General features: G+C 46.4%; 1 pseudogene; it reads left to right on the forward strand.

The window, feature by feature from the left end:
- The first annotated feature begins 3,331 nt into the window (after positions 1-3,331).
- On the forward strand, positions 3,332-10,381 carry LOC115529324 (major histocompatibility complex class I-related gene protein-like; annotated as a pseudogene).
- Positions 10,382-14,915: the final 4,534 nt, after the last annotated feature.

Raw genomic sequence — 14,915 nt, forward strand, 5'->3', positions numbered from 1 at the left:
TAATATAAAGGCCTGTGTGTGAATCACAAGCTGAGCAGGAAGTTCTCTACGAATAGTCAAACCTTTATGCCTCCTTTACTTAACCTTTGTGGAAAACGTCATCGGGTCAAGGGGAGATGAAAAGGTGCTTCCTTTGGAACATAGGAAAGAACAGCACTGTTTCAAATGAATTCGACTCCACTTTTCCTAAACGACGTCATTGCGCGACGACGAGCATAGCTGACCTCTAGCGTCTCTAGCGTGGAACTAAAGTTTACCGAAGTTGGACTACAACAAGCACTCTGTCGATCCATGCATTCTTATCGTATTGATTTCAATCAGGTTGTCACCAACAGTGAGAATGACTTAGGTCGGATATGGGCACACACACACACAAACTCCACATCTACGTTGTTTCCTGGTAAAATAGGACCTATATCTTGTCACATGAGTCTTCAGCAGTAATTGATAAATGTTCAGGCGCAGTAAACCGATATCCCGCCCGCGTCGCCTCGTCTGAACCCACGCGGGGAAGAGAGTCACTTTCTCTTTGAGAAGACCACGTGATTTATTTGATATCACTACTGATGACCTAGAAAATAAACAAACTACTTTTATAGACTATCGGTCAAGACCTATTAATGAGACGCCTACATGGTTGGGTTCTCCAATGATATGCGAATTTGAAGCGTTCATGAGCGAAAACATCCCACAAAATAATATCTCATAAAGCTGCCCAAGCTTAACATGAGCCACTCTGGCTCAGGTGAGGTAACCCCTCCCACTTTATGGCTTAGTTGAGATAACCCCTCCCACTTTATGACTCAGAAGGGGTAATCGCTCCCACTTTATGACTCGGATGAGGTAACCCCTCCCACTTTATGGGTCAGCGGAGATAACCCCTCGCACTGTCGCTCTGCATCCACAGGCTGTGACTGCCTTCTAGTGGAGGAAATGAAAGCAGAGGAAGACGGGGTGGCGTACAGTATTATGAATAAATGTTGCTGTTTTAGATTATGCTTTATAATGCTTATAATGAATGTCGAATGGACAGACTGGTGAGGAGTGCTGGCTCAGTAGTGGGAACAGAGCTGGACTCTCTGGTGACAGTGGCAGAGAGAAGGACCCTTGACAAACTGCTGTCCATCCTGGACAACACCCACCACCCTCTGCATGACACCTTCACCAGGCAGAGGAGTGTTTTCAGTGGCCGACTGCTGTCCCAGTCCAGCTCCACTAATAGACTAAAAAACTCTTTCGTCCCCCTGGCCATCAGACTGTACAACAGCTCCCAGTAAAGGCAGGGAGGACAATAGATAACAACAATGGACATTTTATTTATTTATTCATTTATATTTATTTATATCTGTATTTTTGCACATCCATTTGCACTGTTTTTATGTGTGTTTTCGGCTGCTACTGGATACTTGAATTTCCCCCGGGATTAATAAAGTATCTATCTATCTATCTATCTATCTATCTATCTATCTATCTATCTATCTATCTATCTATCTATCTATCTATCTATCTATCTATCTATCTAATGCCACTGTTACTGATAGTTACTGATGTTATTATCCAGCTTTTGCTGTTTCGGGTGGATAATTCTCTATGTAATCTAAATCTACAGTTGGTTTATAAAATAACCAATGTGAAGTTACGAATACATTAGAGTTACACGTAAAGCAGCTGTTGCTGTTTTAGGTGGATAATGTGATTGCACCAAACCATTCGATAAATTAAGAATTTTAAAACATTCTGTTGAATGAATAGTTGTTTTATTTGCACACTAACAGTTAACGTTAAAACATACAGACGCAGGCGTATCGCCTCCAAATGTATGCTGGGTAATAAATGTTTTAATCGCATAGCTGCCCACAGAATCGATGCGTCCTCCAGAGCTGGAGACTTGAGGCTTGACTTGACCTGTGAGACTGGACTCTGACTCCCTGCTGTGAGACTGGACTCTGACTCCCTGCTGTGAGACTGGACTCTGACTCCCTGCTGTGAGACTGGACTCTGACTCCCTGCTGTGAGACTGGACTCAGACTCCCTGCTGTGAGACTGGACTCAGACTCCCTGCTGTGAGACTGGACTCAGACTTCCTGCTGTGAGACTGGACTCTGACTCCCTGCTGTGAGACTGGACTCTGACTCCCTGCTGTGAGACTGGACTCTGACTCCCTGCTGTGAGACTGGACTCTGACTCCCTGCTTTGAGACTGGACTCAGACTCCCTGCTGTGAGACTGGACTCTGACTCCCTAATGAGAGACTGGACTCTGACTCCCTGCTGTGAGACTGGACTCTGACTCCCTGCTGTGAGACTGGACTCTGACTCCCTGCTGTGAGACTGGACTCTGACTCCCTGCTGGGAGACTGTTCTGGACTTGGCCAACTTGAGACTTGAATGCTGGGAGACTCGGGTCTCTCTCTCTGGACAAGAAAGAAAAGATGTGGTCAGATTCCACAAGGGCTGTTTTAAACGATCAGTGTATCATATCATCGCTGCATGCATCGTTAGTCTGTTGCATCGTTATTCCAAAAAAAAATGCTTCCAAATCTCTCCCTTCTTTGAACTGGTCTGCTGCCAGCCCTGATAACGGGAATAACTCCATGCAAGCTAAGATAGGCCTAGTGTTGATGATGAATCCAACATCTGAATAATAGAAAATATGACGAGAGCGAAGTACGACAGACAAGAAGACACAACAACAAGCAAATAAATCATTGACTGAAAAGTGTCCGGGAAGTAAGTGTGTGTGTGTGTGTGTGTGTGTGTGTGTGTGTGTGTGTGTGTGTGTGTGTGTGTGTGTGTGTGTGTGTGTAGTCCACCGCCCTGACCAGCGTTACTGTGACTAGAGTTCATATTTCTTACGATCTTCCTCCACCAGCGTCCTGATATCAGATGTCTTATGCTGACAGACAAAATACACACACACATACACGCACACACAGCTATATCTAACACACACAGACACGCACATACACAACACACACACACACACACACACACACACACACACACACACACACACACACACACCAATCTACGCACATACACTCGACACATTTATCTGAACTGTAAATATATTAGGCTACATTGATGAAGATTGGATACATTATGATGAATGAACATAATGTGAACATAATGTATATCTAAACCTTATATCTCTCTGGCCATTATTTATAAGTGAAGATATTGAATAAGGGAATAGTGAATTATTTCAGGGTTACATGAAACTTGATCGAAGTTGTGTGCGTTTAAGTTAGTTTCACTGTAGGTTCTCCTGGTAACTAATGACGTCAAAGCCATATTGAATTCCTACTGGTCCAGACCGGCCTCTCCCTCTCGCACCGTCACTTGTTTGCAGGTTTCCCGGTCAGTCCGTCTGATGCTGGAGTCGGAGTCGCGTCTCTGTGGATAATCTCATCGATCTGTTCTTCTGATTACATCGATATGAAGGCGCTAATAGGGCTGCTGCTGTTGGTCTTTGGTCACGATGTGTCCTCGGGTAAGATCGATTACAGTTTTTAACTTTCAAAATGATCTTTCCAAATGTTTCGTTTCTGGTTCCGGAAGAGACGACGCTTAGATTCCCTTATTTTGTTGAAAAGCATTTGATTATCCTCTCTAATGAGTTTAATCCACATTATTATTCATATTTTACTGTGTATATTTAAACTAGGTTCAACTGTGAAAACGAAACCAGCGCACTGGTTTGATGACGTCGTTCCTAAATGTACAATCTATTATCAGATCCAAAAATTAAACTTCAGTTAGGAGGGAATCCAATGTGTACTTTAAGTCTACTGTTAATCCTAAGTATTATATTAACAATCTTATTATTAACTCGTCAACGTTCTTTGAGAATCATCACGCACGCGCACACACACACACACACACACACGCACGCACGTACGCGCACACGCACACGTTGCTATCAATACATTATGAAATGTAATAATTATTTTGCTATAGTAGTTATTATCAATCCAATGATAGCAATCTGAAGATAGTTAAAATGCCGTGATCGAATACAGAAATTAACCAATATACTTAGAATTATAAAAACATTGGAATAGTTATTTAAATAATCGTTTAATATTATATAATGGATAGTATTAACCTGTCTGTCTCTCTGACTGTCTGTCTGCCGTGATGTACTGTATTAACCTGTTTGTCTGTCTACCGTGATGTACTGTAACCTGTCTGTCTGTCTCTCTGACTGTCAGTCTGCCGTGATGTACTGTATTAACCTGTTTGTCTGTCTACCGTGATGTAGATACTGTATTAACCTGTCTGTCTCTCTGTTTATCCGTCTACCGTGATGTAGGCCTACTGTATTAACCTGTCTGTCTGTCTCCGTGATGTACTGTATTAACCTGTCTGTCCGTCTGTCTACAGTGATTCACTCTCTGCAGTCTTTCCACACGGTGTCGTCTGGACTCTCAACCTTCCCAGAGTATGTGATGGTTGCGATGGTGGATGAGGTTCAGGTTGAGTACTATGACAGCAACACCCAGAGAATCATAACCAAACAGGACTGGGCGGACCAGGATTACAGAGAAGACCCAGACTACATGGAGAGGGAAACTGAAAACAGAAGGGGTAACCAGCAGGTCTTCAAAGGCAACCTTGGCACTCTGAAGAAGCGCTTTAACCAGACAGGAGGTACGTTTACATCTAATGTCTGACCTCTCACATGGAGATAGACATCATTTAACCCCAGAATAAAGTTTAACCATACTCCTAAACACACACACACACACACACACACACACACACACACACACACACACACACACACACACACACACACACACACACACACACACACACACACACACACACACACACACACACACACACACACACACACACACACACACACACACACACACACACACACACCCCGGACGGTCGCAGGGCCTGGCCGTGGCCCTGCACCTAATGTCACAACTTGCACCAACTGTTCAAATAAATTCAAATAATGCAATTAAATTTCACTTTTTAATGAACCAGTCACTGCTAAATGATACAACTTATGATTGTCCTTTATTGCTATAAAAAATATGGACTTTTCAACAACCCTGAAAAAAATTGATTCTAAGATTGTATTCAAAAGGACAAAATGGCAACTCCAAAATACAAATACAATTAAAGTCACAGAAAATGTTACGTGACATTTAGTTAAAGTAGTTAAGTCTGTTGGTTCTTCATTCCCCAATACGAACACACACACACACACACACACACACACACACACGTCCAGAAGTATGTGTATATATGTATACAAACACACAAGCACGCACACAGAAGCATCTCATCTGTGTTTGAATGTATTGAATGACCAGCGCACAGTAGCCTGTCTTCAGTCCTCCTGATTCAGCGGGGTCCCTGTCCCTGCCCTCAGCTCCTCTGAACAGCGATGCTCCTTTCAGTGCAGCAGTTTCCTGGTGCCGTACGTTTTCCCCCAGATCAGTAACGCGTCTTCCTACAGTTCTGCAGACATGTCTTTAACCCTGGAGGTGATTGGGACTGTCTGGTGATCCGTTAAAGATAACCTCTGAACTGCTGAGGGAAGCCTCCTCTATATATCCACGGGTAGGGGCTGTAGGGTGGAGTAGGGGTTGTAGGGTGGTGTAGGGGCTGTAGGGTGGTGTAGGGGGTGTAGGGGGGTGTAGGGGGGTGTAGGGTGGTGTAGGGTGGAGTAGGGTGGTGTAGGGTGGTGTAGGGGCTGTAGGGTGGTGTAGGGGGTGTAGGGCGGTGTAGGGTGGTGTAGGGTGGTGTAGGGGGTGTAGGGTGGTGTAGGGGGTGTAGGGTGGTGTAGGGGCTGTAGGGTGGTGTAGGGGGTGTAGGGCGGTGTAGGGTGGTGTAGGGTGGTGTAGGGGGCTGTAGGGTGGAGTAGGGGGTGTAGGGCAATGTAGGGTGGTGTAGGTCAGTTTAGGGTGGTGTAGGGTGGTGTAGGTCGGTGTAGGGTGGAGTAGGGTGGTGTAGGGGGTGTAGGGTGGTGTAGGGTGGAGTAGGGGCTGTAGGGTGGTGTAGGGGCTGTAGGGTGGTGTAGGGTGGTGTAGTTTGAGACTTGTTAATTAGTCCAGTATCATTTTAAACTAATTATTATTCTGTTAACCATTCTACATTATCCAGGTGAGTGGTGACTCCATCACATAAAGACGTGTTCTGAAGAGGCTCCTGTCTGTAGTCTTTGTGGTCTCACGTCCTTTAGAGTTCCTGCAGAGCTTCACCACAACAGTTAATCTCTCTCTCTCTCTCTCTCTCTCTCTCTCTCTCTCTCTCTCTCTCTCTCTCTCTCTCTCTCTCTCTCTCTCTCTCTCTCTCTCTCTCTCTCTCTCTCTCTCTCTCTCTCTCTCTCAGGTGCCCACATTGTTCAGAGGATGGATGGTTGTGAGTGGGATGATGAGGATGGTACTACTGAGGGTTATGACCAGTATGGTTATGATGGAGAGGACTTCCTAGCGTGGGACCTGAAGACCCTGACCTGGGTCGCTCCAGTGCATCAGGCTCTCACCACCAAACACAGATGGGATACAGAATAGAGCTTAATGGAACAGTACAGAAGTAACTACTACACCAAGGAGTGTGTTGATTGAGCTGAAGAAGTTCCTGGTCTACGGGAAGAGCACTCTGCAGAGAACAGGTAGAGTCACATGACCTGGTGGGCGTTGACAGACTCATGTCTCTGAGTCCCGGTTCTCTCTCTCTGCCTCCCCCCTCCCTCTCTCCTTCTTCTCCCTCCCTCTCCCTCCCTCTCCCCCCTCTCTCTATCTCTGACCACCCTCTCTCTCCACCGTCTCTCTCTCTCTGACAAAAATATTTAAACAAAGTCCTAATGTCTTGAAATAAACCATCGAGACTTACATGACAAGAACACGTGTTTAACATTATAAAATAATCTCTCTCTCTCTCTCTCTCTCTCTCTCTCTCTCTCTCTCTCTCTCTCTCTCTCTCTCTCTCTCTCTCTCTCTCTCTCTCTCTCTCTCTCTCTCTCTCTCTCTCTCTCTCTCTCTCTCTCTCTCTCTCTTCCCCCCCCCCCCCCCCCCCCCCCCCTCTCTCCAGAGCGTCCGCGGGTGTCTCTGCTCCAGAGGAGCCCCTCCTCCCCAGTGGTGTGCCATGCTACAGGCTTCTACCCTAACAGGGTGGTGGTGTTCTGGAGGAGAGACGGCCAGGAGCTCCATGAGCAGGTGGAGCCCGGGGAGGTCCTCCCCAACCACGACGGGACCTTCCAGGTCAGCGTGGACCTGGACCTCACGGCCGTCCCACAGGAGGACTGGGGGAGGTACGAGTGTGTGGTCCAGCTGAAAGGCATCGAGGACATCTCCACCCCCCTGGACCCCGCCCTCATCAGGACCAACAGGGGTAAGACTGGTGTTGGAGGAGATGGAGGGGGGGAACACATGTCTCACCACCTCCACCTGACCTCATCCCAACCACTGCCAGGGGCCTCTACCCAGGCGCGTCGGTAGACCGGGGCATTCGAGGCTATAGCCCCGGTTCTTTTGGGAATAGCCCCGGATCGCTGTGCCGTCAAAAATAACATAAAAAAACATGATAATGATGAAAATAGCCCCGTAGAGTTTACTTCTTTGTGGTTGCATCACCAGCAGACGCAGATGCAACATTGTAGACCGTGAAAACCGAAAGATTCGGACGTGTCCATATATGGGCAGATTTATAAATAATTTGTTGCAAAATGTTGCAAATTCAACGTCGGTATTCTTTCTTCTCTACGCACAGCGCATCTCGTCGACATTGCTGTTTCGTGCTGCTAGCCTTTTAATGAGATCAGAGAGTGTTTAGAAGGACAGTAATACAATATCTTTGGTGAGATGGATATAAGAAGAGAGACCCGCAGTGAATTCAACCCGGTCCACTTGACATCGGGTAGGTGCATCACAGTGGTACCGTAAACCTTCAACAGCCCGGGATTCATTTGTTTCAATCACTGAACTTTCGAACAAAACTCTTGTTCAGCAAAGATGGGAAATACTATCAAATGTATTATTGAAACCAGTATGAATATTACCGTACATGTTGACCCCGACGGACTGCGGGGGAAAGTGAGGCAGTCGTGGGGGGGCCCAAGGCAGAGGGGGGGCCCCCCCGTCAACAATTGTTCTCTACCCAGTTCTCTATTCAGCGCAGGGGGCTGGTAGGGGGAATCCGGGGGGGGGGGGGGGGGCCCATCAGTACCTCTTGTATAGGGGCCCAGGATTTGGTGCAACGGCCCTGCACACACACACACACACACACACACACACACACACACACACACACACACACACACACACACACACACACACACACACACACACACACACACACACACACACACACACGTTATCGGGAGAATTCCCGGTGGGCCGTTAACATTCCGGGCCGCCGGGCTGATTACTGCGGGATATCAATATTGCGTTTATAAAAGTTCCTTGCAACGCCGTCCGGCAGCCTGAGCTGTGCAACCGCAACCTCTCACTCACTAACACACGCAACACTCACAAACTGTCAACGGAGGCATACAAGTTAGGAGATTTGAGTATTCCTGGAGTGCCTGGGTCTACCTGGACACTGCTGAAGCTACTGGGTAAACACACAGCACTCCGGAGTAGCTCAGTGCAGCAGAACACGGTGGATTGTGGGTAAATGAGTTCTATGAATAGGGCTAAGCTCAGATCAGTCCCTGAGTAACCCTGAGCTCCAGAACAGGTTCTAGAGGAATAGTTACATTGAGGCTGTGTTAGTTTTGATTGTAGCATCACGTGACCATAGGCATGTGGTTCAATGATGGAGGAATCATCTATTATTACACACCTGATTTTCTTTTCTTGATTTTCTTTCAGGGGACAATCACATCCTTGCTTTCATCCTCACTGGAGTTGCTGTTGTTGCTGCTGTTGCTGTTGTTGTTGGAGTCTTTCTGTACCGGAAGAGGAACGGTGAGTGAATCAAACTCTCCAGGAGGACTGACACCTGATTTCCACCTGCTCCTACTTCCTGTCCCCTTCCTAGACTCTGATTGGTTGTCTTCACACACTGGTGGTCTGGTTGTATAAACCTCCACCTCTGAATGATGAACCTCCTCCAATGTCGTGTCCATAGAGATGTTGTGGCATTAAGAATATGAAAGTCTAATAACATGAGGATATTCACCACGGTTACAAAACTAATAATTTCTCTTGATCCTTAGATTCAGACAAGCGTCACAAACCAGTTGGTGAGTAAAATGTGTTTTTACTTCAGTTCTTCTCTTATGATTAACGCCACCACCAACATAGAGATCTTGGTGACTTGTTTAGCTCACTGGACTATACAGCTCTATAGATCTAGATACATCTAGCTCACTGGACTATACAGCTCTATAGATCTAGATACATCTAGCTCACTGGACTATACAGCTCTATAGATCTAGATACATCTAGCTCACTGGACTATACAGATCTGTAGATCTAGATACATCTAGCTCACTGGACTACATCGCTCTATAGATCTAGATACATCTAGCTCACTTGACTATACAGCTCTATAGATCTAGATACATCTAGCTCACTGGACTATACAGCTCTATAGATCTAGATACATCTAGCTCACTGGACTATACAACTCTGTAAATCTAGATACATCTAGCTCACTGGAGTACACCGCTCTATAGATCTAGATACATCTAGCTCACTGGACTATACATCTCTGTAGATCTAGATACATCTAGCTCACTGGACTATACAGCTCTATAGATCTAGATACATCTAGCTTACTGGGCTATACAGCTCTATAGATCTAGATACATCTAGCTCAGTCATGACTTCCCCTCCTCCCATTCTGCTACTTCCCAGGTTCTGTAACCAGCTCTGAGAACACTGAGGGGCAGAATCCGTCTCCTGAGGCCCAACCTCTGACCACAGTCAGTATTTCATCAATTTACAATACTTATTCTGAGTAACATATATTTACAGTTATATTTATTAGCAGCCTACTTCATCACAGCAATAGTAATACTAATATATTAACAGTACTTCATGACAGTAATAGATTAACATTCATATTTTAACGGTACTTCATCACAGTAATATGTTAACAGTACATCATCACAGTGATAATGTGTTTAATGTTTAATGCTGACTTGTTCTTCCTTGCTGTTTAGGTTCAAAGTTAAATCATGAAGAGGCTTCTCACGTTCACCTTCAGACACGTGCCGTCCATATGGGCAGGTGGGGCGGCGAACTACTTTCAAAAGCATCCTCCCAAAAAAATAGTTCCTCATTAAATCATGGCTCCAAGTCTATGTTTAATAATGTGAATTTCACACAAACTATCTGTTGCTTCTGTAGGCTTTCCGACTATTTTTGGTCTGTTGACATTACATTGTGGATGATGGTGGCGATTCTAGTTAAGTTTGACATGTCATGCAATGTGGGGCAGGATAGCTCAGTGACTGCGTTCCTCCGTATGTTTATAGCATAACCCTGCAGGCTGCAATAAGTATTTTGCAATCCGCGCTAAAAGACGCCTGTAGGGGCGTAAAGTAGTCTGCCCCATGGTCATATTCTAGAACTGTTGTTGTTTTAACTCAAATTATTCCGCGCGTATCTTTCTTCGTTTCTATTTCAGATGCGAGTGGTGTTGCACCTGGGATTAACAGTGTTGAGTTTCCGCTAAAAAAAAAAACCTTTAAGAGGTTAATATTGGAAGAGAAGTTAAAAATCAAACAATTTGGCCCAGACAGACCGGACATAAACATTATCCAAAAAACGAAGGATAGGGGGCAAACTTACAACCTAACTTTCTCCCGAGCATGGTATGAAAATAATGTGGTTGCACAAAGAGAAACGCTGTGTTTTGTTTTCAATGTCCACTTTTTCGAGCAAGTGTGTGAACAGGACAAGGGGATATATAGACCACGAATGTGAAGCGCATATATATATATATATATATAATAATGTATAATACAATATTATACATGTATAAAATATACATATTACAAAAACTAATTGTGGGTCGGGTCATAAGCCAGTAGTTTCTGCCCTACTGAAATTTAGGGTCACCGCACGATACTGTTCGGCTTCCTAAACCAGGATGGAGTGCACTCAAGGTGAAATGTAACGTAAATTGCTCCCAGGTGAATCGTGACGTTCTCTAATGAAGGGAAATGTATGACGCATTACATCAACCAACGATCAACCAGTTTACTGAAATAGGTCAAAGGTGTATTTCATGAAGATATTTGTGTAATGTCGGTGAGAATTTGTGGCCCAACTGACAGAAACCTCAGGAGCTGTGGGAGGACTGCACCGTAATTCCTACAGCACTGCATGTACAGTTTACCCTAAGGAGATTGTCCTATGTTCACTTTTCTAATTTAGTTTTTTTCTTTGTGCAATGCAGTGCTGTCTTTTCGTTTCTGTATCGGAATAACATGGTCTGTCAACAATCTACAGTACAAACAGTAAAAGCGTAAATGTGAATCTTGTCCAGTCTCTTGCAATCAATCTCCCACTAAGGTGTAACTTACAATTTACAATAATTGTCATCAGAACTTTAGCCATAGTTTACATCAGAACATCCCTCCAGAGTACAATGTTATATTGACAACATCACTAAGAAATTTGACTTTTCCGTCTTATCTGTACACAATGACACAAGGACTTGTCATTCTGATGGCACTGACATGTTCTTTGACACAGACATTTACTTTTGAGAGATGAACTAAGGATTTTGAGAAAGAGACTGGCTTTCACAGGTAATACATGGTGTTTTGCTATTTGTACGAATTGTTTTGAGCAATGCACTTACTGTTTTGCAAATGTTGAGGATGATTCGAGAAATGTACCAAAGCCCCTGAGAAAAACAGTAAAGTCACAACCCATAGCCCAAGGGACCAGAACGCTCCAGGCAGGGCATCCACAGATGCCCAGCTAAGCCTCCAGGCGTGCCGATACAATCCCCCTCCTTTTGCTTCATAGATATCATACCGAACCTTCACCAAATAAAGTGAGTAACAAGTGATCCTGACTCAGCGACCCTTTTCCCATAGAACACGGCGGTACTCACCACAGGTCCACAGCCACCGTAGGCCAACCGCTCCGTGTCCCGCCGCACCGGCACCTCGTCTCCAGGCAACCAGCCCGCGCCTTAAGTCCAACCTTTCATCTCCACCGTGTACACACAAATACAAAAGGTCCTCTCCTCGAAGACGCCCAGCAGCGTTGGTCCATCGGGTTACTTTCACTCACCGAACCTCACCTGCTGACCAAGGGACTCTCCGCTCAGTCTCAAACCAGGCCTCGACATTAACGGTTGCCCGCTTGCCCGGGGCAACCAAAAGTCATATTTGGGCCCTTCGACGGCGCCACCGACCACAGCTCCCAGTACCGGCCCCCCGCGGACCGGCCCCGGAGGCCCCCGGCCCGGCCCGCCTGCCACCCCCCTGGGCCCCCTCTGACGAGGGTCCACACCAGCCACACGGACTCCAGGGGCCAGCCCTCCGGGACGGCCCGGTCCTTAGAGCCCGCGGGGGCCTGGGGGAGGAGCCCCGCCTCCTTCGCCAGCACCACAGAGTTCAGGGACCAGTACCGGGCCTGGCCCCTCCCGGCCCGGCTCCAGCCCCAGACCCGGGAGTACCGGGCCCCCGAGGGGGACATGGCCCTCCTCCTCTCCACCACCCGGGCCCACTTCGGGGAGCACCGCGGGGTCCAGAGGCCCCCGGGGGCGCGGCCCGCCAGGGAGGCCTCCGTGAGGTCCTCGGTGAGGTCCACCATGAAGGAGGACTTCAGGGCCTGGACCACGGTGCGCCGCCCCCCCGTGGCCCCGCCCCCGCAGGAGCTGGAGTGGCCCCGGGGCCCCTCCGCCCGGACCACCACGGCGCGCGCCTCGTACACGCCCAAGGCCGCCCAGCGCTCGCTGAGCTGTAAGCCCCGCCCCCGGCCCCTGAACACCAGGCCCCCCATGGAGAAGGACTCCGTCTACAGGGCCAGCTTCACGGCCCCACGGGGCCCCCTGAGGGACGGCGCACCCCCCAGGGGTCACGGTGGGGTCATGGACGTCAGGATCAGGGACCGCCGCTCTGCTGATGCAATAAGTAATGAACCAGCTTAGGGGGTCACTGCAGCTGCTGACCTTTGACCCCGTGTTTATACCTCCGCACACGACGGGGTGCAAAGGTCAAATAAAATGACCTTTCAACTGCACTGTATTGTAGAAGAAAGAAAATAGTTTGTATTATAGACCACACTAATGAACATTTTCATGTGATATTTTAATTATTAACACCAAACTATTCAAATATTGTGTTTAAGCTGACATTAACAATTATTCTTAAAATGCACATATTGTCACAACTTGCACGAACTGTTCAAATAAGTTCGAAGAACGTATTTAAATAAAAAATGTATGAAACCAATCACTGCCAAAATGATACATCTGATGTTTGACGTTTATTGCTATAAAAAAATTGACTTTTCAGCGACCAAGAAATTGGATGCTTTCTCAACAAAGGCAGCCTTGTAACTTATATATACACACAACATGTACGACTGGGAAAACATTTGACAAAAAGGCTCGGGCCATGATGATCTTCTCCGCCTTCGAGATGAGCTACGATTGACAGCACTGGAAGTTATGTTAGAAGTTATGTATGTTAGTGTGGAGAAAAGTCAAACGTTTGTGTTGAAATATGAAACGATGTTACAAGAACATGGCCAACATGTCAAGTATTTAAAGCACAGGTATTAATATTAAGATGCCGTGAACAGGTAAAGGGGTGGTATTGTGCCACCAGGTGTGAGTGTGATTAGCCATGACAAGCCGTTTGAAGACTGGCCGTTGCCTGTGTCTTAGGGACATTAGTGATGGATTTCATGATTATTTTCCTTGATTCAGTCCACGTCGGTCAGTTCGCCAAGAAGAATCGTTCAGAATCGTTGGTTCAGTCGCCTTTCCGGAAGCAGTCAACCATGGAATGCACGGTTCTCAGCTGATTCAGACTCAGCTCCTCTCCCTCGTTCTCAAACAATCGTACAAACGGTCTTCAATCAACACACAACGTTACAATTAAGTTCCCTTCAGCTGAGGAGCCCTTCATGTTCGGAATCGGGATGTTGTTGCCCAGGTCAGTCCCTCTTCACCGCTCTGCTAACTTAACACAGTGAACAGCGAGTCAGCGAGTGGGAGTCGAGACTATGAGAACGAACGATAGAGACTGATTGATTCGGTCGCAAACGACCCCTCACTAAATGACATCACAAGTGGGCGTGTCCACCTAGATTTTTGCTGGATAAACCCCTTTAAGAAAATGCACATTCCAAGCCGCCATCTTGGTGAATCCCATTTGCCCACCGTACAATACCATTGCCCACCGTATAACCCACACACACATAACAACAAAGGAGATATCACCTGCATGCATTTCCAACCAGACATGGGGCCCTATTTTAACGGTCTGAAACGCAAGTGGGAAAGCGCAAAGCGCAAGTAGCTTTGTGGGCGGTTCTACGGCGCTATCGCTATTTTACAGGCGGATAAATGACGCTTGCGCCGCGGCGCAAGCGTCAAAAGGGTTGGTCTGAAGCTGCCTAATTACCCGTAGGTGTGGTTTGGGCGTAACGTGCAACAAACCAATGAGAGTGCCAGCTCCCATCCCCTTTAAGAGCCATGAGCGCATTTGAATCGGACGAGTTGATATTTTGACAGCGCGTCTGCAGTCTCCGATGAGACAGATGCACATGAATTTGCAAATGGCTTAGTTTATTGCCAAATAATGTGGCCTAATTCACACATGGAATAAGGGGTTTTCTTCCACAACTTCAGAAATACTGAGTCCTCAAATAAATTTCGGCAAAGAAAACGTATGATAGGCTATAACATATGATATGCGGTAACTGTGGTTCTATTTAATGATATACGCAATACATTATATAAACATTGT

Source organism: Gadus morhua, chromosome 17 (assembly GCF_902167405.1).
Source record: "Gadus morhua chromosome 17, gadMor3.0, whole genome shotgun sequence".
Classification (NCBI taxonomy): Eukaryota; Metazoa; Chordata; class Actinopteri; order Gadiformes; family Gadidae; genus Gadus; species Gadus morhua.